The sequence below is a fragment of the Phacochoerus africanus genome, chromosome 2 (assembly GCF_016906955.1).
Source record: "Phacochoerus africanus isolate WHEZ1 chromosome 2, ROS_Pafr_v1, whole genome shotgun sequence".
Classification (NCBI taxonomy): domain Eukaryota; kingdom Metazoa; phylum Chordata; class Mammalia; order Artiodactyla; family Suidae; genus Phacochoerus; species Phacochoerus africanus.
Window position 1 is genome coordinate 260,599,862 of NC_062545.1, and position 16,517 is coordinate 260,616,378.

Here is a 16,517-nt window from a genome sequence, read left to right on the forward strand (position 1 = left end):
TCTACCTAGAGTTTGTAGGTTACAGAAGTGGCCTGCTCTCTACTAATTTATGCACATTTGCAAATGAAGCTGAAAGGAAAGCAACACAGACCCTTTTCCTACAAATACTCTTCACTTCTGTTTGCTATTCATTTAAAAGACATTTCTTGGGCTGCTGCCACCCAGCTAAACTCTGGGAATGTTAATTAAACACAAGAGTAGTACCTTATCTTCATGGAGTTGACATTCTTCTAGAGAATTTAACAATGGTCATTAAACAACTGATTCCATAGTTGTTATTAATTTAATGATAATTGTAGCAAGTGAGGTAAGGGAGAAATGCAGGAAAGACCATTGCTTTCCACGGAGAGCCTGCACTCGCCTGGGGACAGCTTGAGGAAACACAAGTTTGGCTGAGTCTCAACTCAGGAGTAGGGGATAGGAGAAGACTGACTGTGAGTGAGTGGGAGGTGGACAAGCCATGCAGGGTGATGAGCAAGCTTCAAACATTGTAGAAGCCAGATTGTGCACATCCTCACAGGCTCTTTATTACTTCACTCTCCATTAGAAGAGCATTGGAAGCCGTTAAAATTTTAAAGTTCATCTGAGGTGGGAGAAGAGGGGACCCAGTCAAGTACCCGATATGAACTTAGATGCATTTTCAAAAGGATCATTCAGGTTGATTATTCAGTCTTCTGTCCTTTGCACAGAACCAGACACAACTCCTGAACGGTGTCCATAGGTAGCAAGTAGCAAACTGGGCCATGCTATACTTGCATCTAAAGCGAAAGGAGTCAAAACGAGTGCTCAGACTTGGTCTTGTTTTCCCACGCTTTGGAAGACTCTACTAAAGAAAGGAAGAACTAGATTCATCACAGGAGAAACAGTGGACAGCTTCTAGGAAAGGGGAACACAGCTGGAGTCCTCATGAATCCTACCAGCTGGCTCAAATGACAAACCTTGAGGCTCTCATGTGGAAGGATTCCCACTGATGGAACAAACATGCAGGTGGCTGTTAACCTCACCCATCCCTGTCCTCTGCCCACCCCCTCCCCTCAAAATCCTCTTGTGCTGACTTATCACATCTGCTATAAAGCACATTTTCTTTCACTGATGATTGTAATTGAATTTGGGAAAGTTACACACAGGCAATGGGGAGGCTTAATGATTTAGAAAAGTCTAGTGTGGGCTAGATTCTATCTTGGTCAGTTTAGGCTGCTGTAACAGAATGCCATGGACTGGGTGCCTGAAACAACAAACATTTATTTCTCACGGTTCTAGAGTCTGGGGAGTCCAGGATCTAGCAGGCTCAATTTTGGGTGAGGGCTTTTTTCCTTGTGTTCAAATGGCCATCTTCTACCTGTGTCATAATCTTCTCTCATATCTTTTTTTATAAGAACAGTAATGCCATTCAGGAGGGCTTCACTATCAAGATCTAATTACCTCCCAAAGACCTCACCTCCAAATACCCTCCGCTCTAGCATTTAAGCTTCATCACATGAGTTTGGAGGGAGAAGACACAAACATTTATTCCATCACAGATTGGATCCAGAGAAGCTATAGTTTGCATGGATAAATGATTTACTTTCTTTTCCTTGCTCCTTTCTTTAGTTCATTTTTTTTTTCTTTTCCCCAGGCCCCACTTTAGAGGAAGGATCATATATTCCTCAAACAGAGTTAAAATCGTTATAATAAATGTGAGTTGAGGGGCTCTGGAGAATACCTCACTATGATCTGAACATCTATCCTTCTCATTCTAAGCCAGCAATCTTGTAGTAGTGCACAGATGTTTTACACGTTCAGAGCATAGGCTTATACTACATCCACTTGCCCCATAAGCATGTGGGACAGATACATCACATTTGACTTCAAGGTTTTGTTGTTGTTGTTGTTGTTGTTGTGTTTTGTTTTTGTTTGTTTGTTTTTGACATACATATCTATTTCTGGCACTTACAAAGAATTTTCAGTTGTAGGTTGTGTTTTCCTCTCTCTCCCTCCCTCCCTTCATTTCCTTTCTTCCTCCCTTCCTTTTCTTCCCCTCCTTCTCTTTCTCCTTTCCTTTCCAATTATCCCCAAACTCTACATTTTACCTCCAATATCTAATTAATAACAATCCAAGTCATAGCATGGAGTGACGTCAGAAAGTCTATCTCTCTCCCACGATGGTTAAAAATAACTCCAGGGCAGTAGAGGAGAGGGCAGGAATTTCAGGACTTTTTGGGAGAAGTGGAATTGATGTGGACAGTGGAGAGAAGAGGAGGTGGATGTTCAGATGGTGCAGGAGGTGATGATCCCTTCCACTCTAGACCAGCACTTCCTCACAATTGAGCAATAAACCACAGACAACAGTTGGGGAGAGGGAGGAAGCTGGTTAAAAGTACAGTTCTTCAATTAGCCCCCCACCCCAACACACTAAATAAGAAATTTTATTGATGGTTGTTGCCAGGAACTTATTTTTTCATAAGCTTCATGTTGCTTATGTGCACATGGGTTTGAGGACCAGTGACCTGAGTATTTCTCCACATAAGCCAATTACAATAATCACTTGTACTGCTTATCACATGTACTCATATTCCTTGGCTCAAGATTCATATTCAGTGAGAAAGGAATTGGAATCTAGATATTACGTCTCCATGAGCTATTGGGTAGGTCTTAAGATACTAGAAGTTTGGGACACGGTGCTCAAGGTTCTGGTGATGGAAAGGTGCAGAAGAGTGGGGAGAAGGCTGAGTGGCACACCCTGGAAGCAATTGGGAGTAACAAAATGATTTGGCACCAGATTGGTGATCAGGGCAGTAATCTAACTTGCTAAACTCTTCTGTAAGCAGTTTAACCTGCTGGATTAACATCACATGAATGACAGACATGGCTCACTTTTTCCTGTTGGAAATGTTTGCTGTTTTCAACAGTTTCTTACATTTGTGTAACCCATTCAAAAGCATTTTCACATACACTGCCCCATGGATCCCCAGAACAGCACTGTAAGTTTAACAAGGCAGATTTGAAAGCTGAAGCTCAGAAAGATGGAATGAATTTCCTAAAGACACCAGCTGGTAATGTCACAAAAAAGGTCTTACAGTTTGGTTCTTCTATCCTTGGGTCCATACTAAAATCCCTAACTTTTAACTTCAGTAAAGAAGGAGAATATGCCAACTTTACTAGAAAACTACAAGTTCGTGATCAGACGGAGGCTTGAATCATATCCTCGGAACTATGTCGCCATGTTGTCCTTTTGGACAGATGGCTACTTTTCACCCTCAGTTTTCTGATTAAGTATACTTCCTCATCCAGCCATCTGAATTTTTACCACTCCTTCTGTGATGTCCTTTCCTAGAAATCAAATCTGTGTTCATTTCCATGTGTGTTTGTTGTCTGCTCCTCCAGTAAGATCTTAAGTTCCATATTGTCAGTGGCTATGTTGTGAATTTCCTTTGGGAAAAAAAATGTATAAATATATTTGCTAGTATAATTTATATGGCCTGCTTCCTCACCAGGATTGCAAGCTCCTTTTCATATTCTCTAGCATAAACTCAGGAATTAGCAAAATGTGTTTAATTTACAACCTGTCAAATGTGTGGATAGAAGATGACTGACCTCCTGAAGCTTCAAATTACTTAAACATAAAATAGAATTACTAACCCCCATCTGAAGGGACTGACATGAGATACTGCATATATGTGAAATTTCTAGCACATGTTCTAACAAATATGGGTGCTGTGTAGGTAATGGATCCCTAATACCAGGGTGAAAGGATCAGGATTCACATATATTCCTAAGCTCAGCTCCAGGGAACTTGGTGTTGGCTGCTTTGCATGAACTGGTGGAAGTGAAGAAATTGGTGGAGGAATTGAGTATCAGTAAGTATTAATTTAGCTGATAGCTGACGCTGGCTGTTTTGTATGGCAGTCTTCCAGCTGGTGAATGGAAAATGCATGATTCCCAATGTTTAAAAATACCCTGAGACAGATTAATTGTTGGTTGCTGACAGGCAAGGGGATGTGTATACCACTTTACCCCCTGACCCTGCACTCAAAACAAAATAACACACTGATTGATTCCCCTCCCCCACTAACAGTTTTGTAGATGTTATGATTGTATTAATGATCACTTCTAACACTTTTGAGAAAGTGCTTTCACATTGATTTTCACATTGAAGCCTTATAATCCTTCAGGGGTTGGAGCGAGACTCATGTGAGCAAATAAATGGTTGTCCTTTGATTTAAAACCCTCTGTAACAGCATGTGACCACCATAGTCTCCTCGCTAGTATTTCTACTTTATGCACATGGGAATCTTTTTGGAAAACCAATGTCAAAAACATTCCCAAGATCACACAGCTAGTAAGGGTTAAAGCCAGTCCCAGGGGGGTGGGGATGGGGATGTGGGAATCCAGAGCTGGTGATCACCAGGCTTCTTGTATGTAACTGACCGTTGGAATGAGCCATTCCCTACCTAAGTTTCCACTGCAGGGCTGCATTAGTTTGCTGCCATAATAAAATACCACATTCTGGGTGGCTTCAGCAACCAAAATTTATTTTCTCATAGTTCTAGAGGCTAGAAAATTCAAGCTCAAAGTGTCAGCAGGGTTAATTTCCTCTGAAGCCTCTCTCCTTGGCTTGCAGATGGCTGCCCTCTAGCTGCCTCCTCACGTGGACATTCCTTTATGCACGTGGGCCACTGGTGTCCTCTAGTGTGTCCAGTTTCCTCTTCTTGTAAGGATGCCAGTCCAGTTGGATTAGGGCCTACCCTAAGGCCCTCATTTTGACTTAATCACCTCTTTAAAGAACCTATCTTCAAATCCAGGCAATTCTGAGGTCCTGGGGGCTAGAATTTCCACATATTAATTTTGAGGGAACGTAATTCAGCCCATAATAGGGATCAATAATAAAGTTAATGCAAATCCTTGTTATATTTTTATATAGAATGTATAAATGTAAAGGGGCAGCTTCCATAATTCCTAACCTTACAAACAGAAGGACAGCAGTAAGAGAGTGGGTAGGTGAGGGATCTGTAAGAAGAAGGCTGGATGCAGAGATGGCAGGGGTGGTGGGTGGTGGGGGGCAGCCTCCTTCACCCCAAGTCTAGAGAGTGCAGGTTTCCTTGGGTTATCAAGAGAACATGACACTATGTCCCTGTGGTTGAGGGACATTATGACGTGAAGTAAGTCTACTGCCCAAGGTAACTAGAGGGTGAGGCCGGGGTGGCCAACAGTTTTGACAGCAGAGAATGAGAATGCTGCTATGATGAGCTCAGCCTGCACAAGAGATGATCAGGGCAAGGGTGCATAAGTGTTTTCCATGGACTAGATGGAGAAGCTGAGATGGTTTTGCCTTGAGTCCTGTTTAATGGGGCTACCTATTTAAGGCAGAGGGACCTTGCCTCAAGCTGGAGGTGAGTACCTGAAGGCTGAGGAAGGCATTCTAAGCATCACCTAGCAAGAAGGAGTCTTCAGAGAAATTGGAGGGAAAATACTAGATAGAGAAATAGAGAGGACTCCAACAACCCAGTCATCTTCCGTATTTCTGGAGCAGGCTTATAGATAGATCAGGTCTGAATTGGGGAAGAGAAAAGAGCTAATGTGATATCTAGCTCAGGATTTTGATTAAGATCACAGGTGCAGCCATTGGTCGTTAGGGAGGTGATTATCAATAGCTCAAGGGCACACCACTTCACCTTCCCTAGGATCTATAGTTGAATAACAGAAAATGTGTTGGTGAGGATGTGGACAAATTGAACATCTCATGCATTGCTATTGGGAATGTAAAATTATTCAGCCATCTGTGGGAAACAGTTTGGTATTTCCTCAGGAAGGTAAACAAGGAATGGAGTTCCCATTGTAGCTCAGTGGGTTAAAAACCTGACATAGTGACCATGAGGACGCGGGTTCAATTCCTGGCCTCACTCACTGAGTTAAGGATATGGCAATTGCCGTGAGCTGCAGCATAGGTCACAGATGCGGCTCGAATCTAGTGTTGCTGTGGCTGTGGCATAGGCGAGCAGCTCCAGCTCCAATTTGACCCCTAGCCTGGGAACTTTCATATGCCGCAAGTGCAGCTGTGAAAAGAAAAAAGAAAAAGAAAAGAAAAAGAGGAAGAAGTTAAACAAGGAATTACCATATGACCCCATAATTCTTCTCCTAGATCTATAACCAAAAGGACAGAAAGCAGGTGATTTTCAATAGCCAAAAAGTGGAAATGTCTGTCAACTGATGGATGGATTTTAAAAATACATACATTCAGACATAGAGAACAGGCTTGTGGTTACCAAGGCGGAGAGGGGAGGGACTGGGAGGGACTGGGAGTTTGAGGATACTAGATGCAAAGTTTTACATTTACAATGGATAAGCAATGACGTCCAGCTGTATAGCACTGGGAATTATATCCAGTCTGTTGAGATAGACCATGATGGAAGACAATAGAAGAAATGTATGTGTGTGTGTGTATATGTGTGTGTGTGTGTATAGCTGGATCACTTTGCTGTACAAGAGAAATTAGCACAATATTTTAAATCAACTATACTTTAATAAAAAAGTATGTATTTATACAGTGAAATATTTAGCCATAAAAAGAGTGAAGTACTGATACATGTACAACACAAAAGAATCTGAAATCATGATGCTAAGTGAAATAAGCCAGCTACAAAAAGCCATATAACATCTGATTCCATTTCTATGAAATATTCAGAATAGACAAATTCATAGAGACAGAAGGCATAGTAGTCATGGCCAGGAGCTGAGGACAGGGGAAATTGGGGAATGATTGCCCAGTGGGTGTGGGTTTTCCCTTTGTGCTAAGGAAAATGTTTTAGAATTACTGATGATAGTTCCTCAACATTGTAAGTGTACTAAATGCCACTGAACCCTATACTTTAAAATAGTAAAATAGTAAATTTTCTTATGTGTGTTCTACCACAATTAAAAAAAAAACCAGATAACTAACAGGGACCTACTGTATAGCATAGGGAAATCTACTCAGTATTGTGTACTAACTTATATGGGAAAAGAATCTGAAAAAGAATTGATATATGTATATGTATAGCTGATTCACTTTGTTGAACATCTGAAACAATACACACATTGTATGTCAACTCTATGCCAATAAAATTATATATATACACATATACGCATTCTGCAGAGAGAAACCTTTCTTGTTTCTACTGCCAGTTGTATATGGATGGATAAATAGAAAGAAAGATAGAGATGCATCTTCCAAACAAGGTGAGAACTACCTAGAAATGACCTTCAGTAAATATTTAATTGATTGAATAAATTAGGTATTTTATCTCTAAGCATACCTGAAACAGTTACCTGCAATAATCTAAATGCACATACCTGGATAAGTATTTTTCAGGAATTGTAACTCAGCGACATAGAGACCTTTTTTGTATGTTATAAGATTCTCTTGCTCATAGACTCTGTGACCTTGGATAAGTTACTGAGCATGTAGAAGCCTCAGTTTCCTTCTCTAAACAAAGGGGGAGAATAGTCTCTGTGCAATGGATTGGTATAAGGATTTAATCCTTTCTGCTACAGGAGTGGTACATAAATCAGCATCAGCACCTGGAAGCCTGATAGAAACGCAAAGTATCAGATGCCACCCCAACCCTGAACAAGAGTCAGCATTTTCACAAGATGTCAGGAGATGCATGTGCACATTAAAGTAATCAAACTTTAGTTTTTAACTTTTAAATTTAAGACAAACTTAATCAAATGGGATAATATATATTAAATCGTTTTGTACAGTGTCTGGCATATTTCAAAAAACTTAATGTAAGATTATTTATCTAAGGAACATTTATTGATCACCTATTAGGGACCAAGGACCATTTTAAGTATTGAGAACATTCAGTAAATAAACGGTCAAGGACCCCAAACTCACTGAAGGTATGTCCCAGGAAGCAATTCAGAAAACAGACAAATATGTAATTGAATAGAAAATACTATATTACTATTAATGGAACCATTTAGAGTCACAGCCAGTCAAGTTCAATCCAATTAAACAAATATATGCATTGAGTAAGTATTATGTACATGGACCCTCACAGGTATCTGTAGGGGATGGAAAGAGGCCAGTTCTCCTCCCTCTTGGAGCAGAGCTTTTTCCAAAACATCATGCTGATTTCTTACTTAAAATGAGAAGTAAATAGTTCATTAGGACTAGAAACAACAGGAAATCACCAAATCGCTTTATAAGCAACGTTACTATAAGGACACATCTGGGGGGCCCTGCTAAAGAACCACAGGCTTATATTCCAGCTGTTAGTGTGTACACTGCAAATACTGATTAAACATCTTTTTCTTCACAATATATGGAGATCACAGTCCTCTGAACAGGAGAGAGCTTAAACTAGTGAGTGTGGTCCATTTCCTGAGGATTAATGACTGGCAAGGAGAATTTGTGGCCCAAACACATGGCCCACACCACCAACCTCAGCTGACCACCAGTCCCTTTGGACTAGGCCCAAGATTATTGCAGAGATTGGAAGCTAATTGGTGAGAACCTATGCACTTATGTGCCCACCTACAAATGCACACACACACACACACAGTAAATGTGCATGATACTCATATTGCAACAGAACAAAGGGTGGGGGAAAAATGTATACATGTAAGAATAACTTGATCACCATGCTGTACAGCGGGAAAAAATAAAATAAAATAAATAAATAAATAAAATACATACAAAAGAAAAAATGTGCATGAGCAAACACACTGAGTTTTTTTTAGAATAAACAAAAGATATAATAAAGAGAACAAGATGATTCTTTTTTTTCTTAAGCTTTTTAAAAAAATTTTTTAAAGTATAATTTATGTTAATTTCAGGTGTACAGCAAAGCGAATCACTTATACATATATCCATTCTTTTTCAGATTCTTTTCCCATATAGGTTATTATATAATATTAAGTAGAGCTCTCTATGCTATATGGGAACCATATAATAGGTAATTAAGAAGGACCTAACAGTAGGTCCTTGTTAATTGTCTCTTATATGTCTATCTATCTATCTACTTATCTATCCATCTGTGTGTGTGTGTATTTGCTAATCCCAAACTCCTAATTCATCCCTCCCCACTCTTCTTGAAGAGTGCTGGTTTACGGCTAGTCTTCCAAGGCATATGTGTCAGTCGGGGAGATGGAAATTTCTGACATCTTTACTTCCTTTCTGATCTTGCAGCATGAGACTTCCTGCCTTTTTTCCACCCACTTCTGATCCTATAGCGTGGGAGATATTTTCTGCTCTAGCCTTTTTCAGTCATGGTTCAGAAAGAGAATGAAGCCCAAATGTCTCCAAGGAATCCCTCATGTGCAGGCAAAGAATTTCTCCCCCATGCATCTAGAATGTCCTCCGTAGGTACCATCCCTGGAAGAATCTAGGAAATCATTACTCGAATCGTGTCTGTGATCTGTGGTTCAGATGAAGAACCCAGGGTAAGAAAGACTGCAAGGTGAGAGGTCCTGACAAGTCATTTACAGTCCTCAGTTGTCACTCTTAGCTTGTGCTCCTGAGTACACATTTCACTCATGGCTGTGGATCTCCCTGGATAGCAAATCCGACCCAGGTAGGCTGACACCTTGAATTATACCTGGATCATGAAGCTTCCTCCTCTCCTACCCAGACAAGAGCACATGGTTGAGCTAACTCTCCTGCATCTTCATTTCTCTAGTCCAGGATCTTGAAGCCACATGGACCAGGATTATCAATTACATACTTTTAAGAAGGTTTCCAGTTTTCTTCTGCAAATCTTTAAAATCAAGCTCATGCGTCTGCATTTTACAACCTCCCCCAATGATGTTGAGTGTAGCAGTTTGAGTTCCAGGTATTTTAACTTACTCGTCTGTTCTGCCTAATTCAAGATTAAACTTTCCTCATGGGATCATGCCTCTTATAGTTACAATGGAGATGAGCACTTGAGGGATCTGTGCTTAGAAAGGGACCATAAATCCCCACGTATTGTCCATTCCAGCCAGGGTGATATTGTGTAGCCATTCTTAATCAGCCTCTGCCGGTCCATACTCTAGCCAGTTTGGCAAGACAGTGCCATCATCTCAAAAAATGATCACATGTCTCTTTATCGTCACCCCCCTCCACCTCTATCTCCTAGAAACAACTGATCAGTACTTTTTCTTTTTCCTCAGAGGTCATAAAAATGAAATCATACAATATGTAGCTTACTGTAGCTAGTATTTTTCATCTTGCTTTTGAAATCCACCCATTCTGTTGCATTTATCAGTAGTTTGTTGTTCTTGAGAACTTCCATGGTATACACCTTTTAGGTTTGTTTATCCATGTATCAAGTGATGGATATTTAGATTGTTTTCAGGGTTTTGGCTTTGATAAAGCTGCTAGAAACAAGTGTTTATGTAAACATTTGTTTTCTTTTTACTTGGGTAAATGTCTTGGAATGAGTCACAGCATAAGTGTATGTTTAACTTAGAAAAAACAAACAAACAAACTGGAGTCTCTGTCATGGCTCAGGTAACGAACCCAACTAGCATCCATGAGGATTCAGGTTCAGTCCCTGGCTTTGCTCAGTGGGTTAAGGATCTGGCGTTACCGTGAGCTGTGGTGTAGATCACAGACACAGCTCAGATCCTACAGTGATGTTGCTCTGGCATAGGCCAGCAGCTACGGCTCCTATTCAACCCCTAGGAACTTCCATATGTCACAGGTGCAGCCCTAAAAAGAAAAAAAAAAAATATTTTCCAAAGTGACTGTACCAATTTACATTCTCATCACCAGTGCCAGTCACTCTGCATCATTGCCAGCACTCTGTACCATGTCTTATTTTCCCCCATTCTAATGGGCGTGTGGTGCTCTCTCATTTAAGTTTTAATTTGCATCTCCCTGATGATTAATGGCATTGAACACATTTTCATGTTTTTATTAAGAACAGTGAGTTCCGTTTGTTTTGTTTATCCATGAAAGACTTAAAAGAGTATCTTTGCTTAGTAAGTGCCCAATAAAATGTTGAATAAATGAATGAATAAATAAATGATCTATAATTCCTTGGACTCAAGGAATTTTCAGCCTCATCAAGAAAATGATTTGTGAGGTATTCATATGTTGATTTAAGACTTTGGAGTCAGATCTGGGTTCTCTAAAAAAAAATTTTTTTTTCTTTTTTTTTGGCTTTTTTTGCCTTTTCTAGGGCCGCTCCCACGGCATATGTAGGTTCCCACGCTAGGGGTCTAATCGGAGCTGTAGCTGCCGGCCTGCGCCAGAGCCACAGCAATGTGGGATCCGAGCCACGTCTGTGACCTACACCACAGCTCACAGCAACACTGGATCCTTAACCCACTGAGCAAGGCCAGGGATTGAACCTGCAACATCATGGTTCCTAGTCGGATTCGTTAACCACTGAGCCAGGACGGGAACTCCTGGGTTCTCTAAAAATTACTATTTGTAGGATCTTGACAAAGTACCGTACTTAAATCCCTCAATTTCAATTTTTTTCTCTATCCACACTATTGGGAAAAATAGCTATCCTGATGGGTTGTTGTAGAAGTCTGAGAAAATAAATGTAATCATATTCTACTTTGTTTATAATATGTGGTGAATGATACAGTAACTGCTCTGAGTGTTTTGTTAATAATAACTGCAGGTGGTGGAATGGTGAGGTGTTACACTACTAAATGTGCACTAAGGACTTTAAAATGAGCTGCATTTGTGGTGCCAAAGTACTAAGAACGATTTCCAGAGAATGCAGAATTCATGTTGTTTAGTGGTAAAGAGAGAAGCAACTTTGTTTTTTGTTTATTTGTTTTTTGAAAGGATATCTGGTATTTATTTATTTTGTAATGATTTTTATTTTTTTCCATTATAGTTGGTTTACAGTGTTCTGTCAATTTTCTACTGTACAGCAAAGTGACCCAGTCACACATACATGTATACATGCTTTTTCTCACATTATCCTCCATCATGCTCCATTTTAAGTGATTAGATATAGTTCCCAGTGCTATACAGGAAGATCTCATTGCTTATCCACTCCAAAGGCATTTATTAACCCCAGATCCCCAATCCATCCCACTCCCTTCCTCTCCCACTTGCCAACCACAAGTCTGTTCTCCAAGTCCATGAGTTTCTTTTCTGTGGAAAGGTTCATTTGTGTCGTATATTAGATTCCAGATATAAGGATATCAACTTTGGTTGAGAGCTTGCTATGTGCCAAGCACTAAACTGTTTCATTCATGAAGTTTCCTACATTCCTGTTAGGTTTGCATTATTGCCAACTTTTTTTTTTCTTTTTTTAAGGGCTGCACCTGTGGCATATGGAGGTTCCCAGGCTAGGGGTCAATTTGGAGCTGTAGTCACCAGCCTACACCACAGTCACAGCATCCTGGGATCTGAGATGTGTCTGCGGCCTACGTTACAGCTCACGGCAACACCAGATCTTTAACCCACTGAGCGAGGCCAGGGATTGAACCTGTGTCCTCATGGATGCTAGTCAGATTCATTTCTGCTGAGCCATGACAGGAACTCCCATTACTGCCAACTTGAGGATAAAGAGATTGAAGCTCAGTATGTTAGAGAAGCTTCTCTGGTGATTCTTGAATAACCTGTAGCTAAGCCAGACTGAAAAGATTTTCAAGTTGTGTTTTCTGATCTCTCAGGTTTCTGTGGGGTGTCCCAGGGCAACTGTCAGGGGCAGGAGGAAAGGAGAAGAGATTGGATCTAAGTTTGCCTTTTTCATTAAACATGTACATATGTTTTGTTGTGTTTTATGATTTGGACTTCCAGACAAGTTTTCACCAATACCTGACTTCTGATATTTTTTTTTAAAATGTGAAAAATCTTGAACTACGTTATCATATATCTAAAATATCTCTCCCTTCTCTTTACAAACACTGGGGTTTGTAATCAACACATTCATCTCTTTTCTGGGTGCTATTTCTATTCGTTGTGTTTAATGAGTTTTCTATGTTTACTGCCCTTCTTTGCATGCAGTTGAATTTTTCCCATAAGTATCCTACCCAAGCCTCAAGCAACACCCTAGTTCTCCTGTGGCAGGATGGGCTGTGTACTCCTACACCCCTCCCGCCCCTGACTCCATCCCCTTTGTTATTTTATAGAAGCTAACATGGCTTTTGCCAAGCATCTGGCTGGCCTTCCCTGGGCTTTGCATTTTCCAGTCAGTGAAAGGCAGACACAGGAGAAAGACCTTCATCCCTCATCAAACTGCCTTCTTCGGCATTCAGCCATAATAGCCACTCCTTCCCAACTTCGATAATACTTTTCTCAGGATGTTTAGGGCTATTACAATAGACTGCCACCAGAGAGTCTGAATGGGGAAGTCGTTAGCTTTGTGAGCCTGCATATGTCCAAGGAGAGTTTATTTGTAATCTCAACAATTTTCTTTTGTTTGTTCTTTATGTTGCATTCTCTTTGACTAGGGTTGATTACACTGGGATCATTAACTCACACAGAACTGGAAATAACCCTCTGGGGAATCATTCTGGTCCAGACCCCAGGGAGGAGCTACATAATACTTTTTTCCATCCCCAGTGGCTCTGTTTCAAATTAATGATAGTCTCAGTGCTGTTTTTAGAGGCTCTTCTTACTTCCTTTCAACATCAGCTCCTCAAGGGAAAAAGAGCTACTTAAAATCTCCCTCATGAGTTTAAGTTCCAAGTATTCCTTTGCAGCTTCAAACTGAATTGAAGCCCATATTATATGAATTAACATTAGAAAATCTAAAGGTGCAACACCTTTTTTATTCACCTTAAATCCTTTTAAAATATTTTTTGACTCCTGCAGTAGCTCCATGTCCAGAATAACACATTGAAGATTTTCAAATTCAATCTCAGATTTTTTTTTTTTTTCCTGAGAGTGGAGAATTTAATGGTAATTTTAAATTCCCTAGTACAAAAGCCACAACAATTCCCTGGCACATAGTAGGTGCTCGATAAATGAAAACATCTCTTCTTTTTTCTGTTGTTTGAATTGAATAATTGGGGTGAAGCCCTGTAGATATTTAAATGTCCCAAATATAGTGAGAAAAACTGTCAGGTGACTGAGACATCAAACTGCAAGACTTCTATCTGGGAAGTGAAACAATTTGAATAGTGACTTGCAATCCCTGCCTGGTGCTCATGGTTTTACTTCCACTGCTATTTCTGGAAGATGATCACCAATGATAACTAAATGCTTGCCATGAGCCATGCCCACAGCCAGCCTCTTGATGTGCATTATTTCATTAATTTCTCCAGCAATCCCTATTAACTCCACTTTGAAAATAAGGAAAATTAGGTGTGGTGAGGCTAAGTCAATTGACCAGGATCACAAGTAAGCAGGTAATGAAGCCAAGATTCAGTCTAACTCCAGGACCCATGGATGTCATTGGTCTACCTCATCTCACCCAACCAGCCAGGGCTCCTCCCTCCTCCCCACTCTTTCCCTAGATACCAGTGAGGGCTCATTATGCCAGGCTTCTAACTTGAATCAGTTGAGGGAGTGAAAAAGAAGATGATGGTGGATAGAAAAATATTGGAGGAGTTTCCATTATGGCTCAGCAGAAAAATAACCTAGCATAGTGTCTGTGAGGATGCAGGTTCAATCCCTGGCCTTCCTCAGTGGGTTAAGGTTCTGGCATTGCCACAGGCTGTGATGTAGGTCACAGATGTGACTGGAATTACAGGTTGTTTTGATTTTGGCGTAAGCTGGCAGCAGCAGCTCCAATGTGACCCCTAGCCCAGCCCTGGGCCTTCCATATACTGCAGGTACAGCCTTTAAAAAAAAAAAAAAGGAGGATTTCATTGATTAGATGTAGAAGAATTAAGTGGTTATGTAAGAGATTTGGGGTGAGATCCTGAGAACTTGAATGCTAGTTCTGATGATCATTTATGATCTTCTAGGCACTGTGATAAGTTTCGGAGATGGAACAGTGAACGAACCTATATGTCTGTCCTCAAGGCTCTTAGAGCTTAGCTGGGAAAATAGGCAGTAAATGTTGACCATTCAGAAATACTTGCTATTACTGGGTACATGATGCACTGGGAGTGCAGATGGGGCCCAACTAATTAAATTATAGAAATCATGGAACTCTTTCCAACGAAATTTAAATCTGGCTGATTCCTGAAGGATGAGGATGAGGCAGGCAGGCTAAAGGGGATGCTGAATGTAAAGACATCAATCCAGGAAGAGGGAATACTACATCGAGGTAATGTCTGAGCATTTATTTCTTCATGCTCAAAATAATTGTGGTTTTCTATAAAATGAGGTCCATAGTGGAAAAGACTAATGTCTTTAAAGCAAGCACATAGTACATTCTAGAAAATTAGAGTGTACAGTTAGCTCTGTATGTGTTACCATCCCCTTCTTTTAGGAATGGCGATTAAACTGACTCCCTGAAGGATGTGGATTTTTCTTATAACTAATAGAAGGAGTGGGAGAGGGTTATTCTGTTAGCTATTGCTGAATAATAAATGAACCTAAACATTGTCATGCAATAAATAAACCATGTTATTATGCTATGGATTCTATAGGTCAGTAATTCAGCTAGCTACTCATACAGATTGACAAGTTAAGTTGATTGTTGGCAAAAATAAATTACATATCAGCATGGAGATAGCCAACCACATTTGGGTTCCAGTCTCAGCCCTGTTGTTGAACAACTGTATCCCTTTGGGCAAGTCACATCCTCTAAAAACCTCTGTTTCGCCATCTGTAAACTGGGAATAATAAGAATAGGCAACGTCATATGGTCATTTTAAGGATAAAATGGGAGAGTGCTAATTATATAAATCCCTTTGCACAGTGCCTAACAAGTAATGAGTCCAATAAGTATTAGATATTATTATTGTTATTTAATTAAGCCAGAATACAGTGAGAATAACTGATTTCTGCCTGGTGAGGTTTGGGCTCTTTTCTGGAAAGACTTCAATGATTGGGAAGTAGAAGTACCTAGAGGCTTCTTTTCTTGATAATTAGAATCTGGGCATGGATGTCTCCGACTCTCAGCTCAGCTGCAACTGTGAACCAGATGATGTGTGAGGATCTCACCTTGTGGTTTGGGCTATTCGGAGATGGCAGTTGAATGCTGAGAGAGAGCAGTCCAAAAAGGGAGCATGAAAGGAGCATGTGAAAGGGGAAGTATTTTTGGCCACCTTTAGAAATGAAAATCTGCTGAAAGACCATCCCAGAAAGAAAATTTCTTTTCTTTTTCTTTTTTTGTTTTTACTTTTTTTATGGCCACACCTTCAGTATTATGGAAGTTCTCAGGCTAGGATTCATATCAGAGCTGCAGCTGCCAGCCTCCACCACAGCCACAGCAATGTGGGATCCTGAAGCTACCAAGTGAGGCCAGGGTTCAAACCACATCCTCCTGGATACTAGTGGGTTTCATAACCTGCTGAGCCTCAACAGGAGCTCCTATTTCTTTTTTTTAAATTAAAGTATAGTTGACTTACAAGATCGTGTTAGTTTCAGGTGTACAGCAAAGTGATTCAGATATATTCTTTTTTAGATTCTTTTCCATAAAAGTTCCTTTTCTTAAACAAAGTCATGGTGTCTGAATAGACTTATATCACCTAGTCTAGTATAT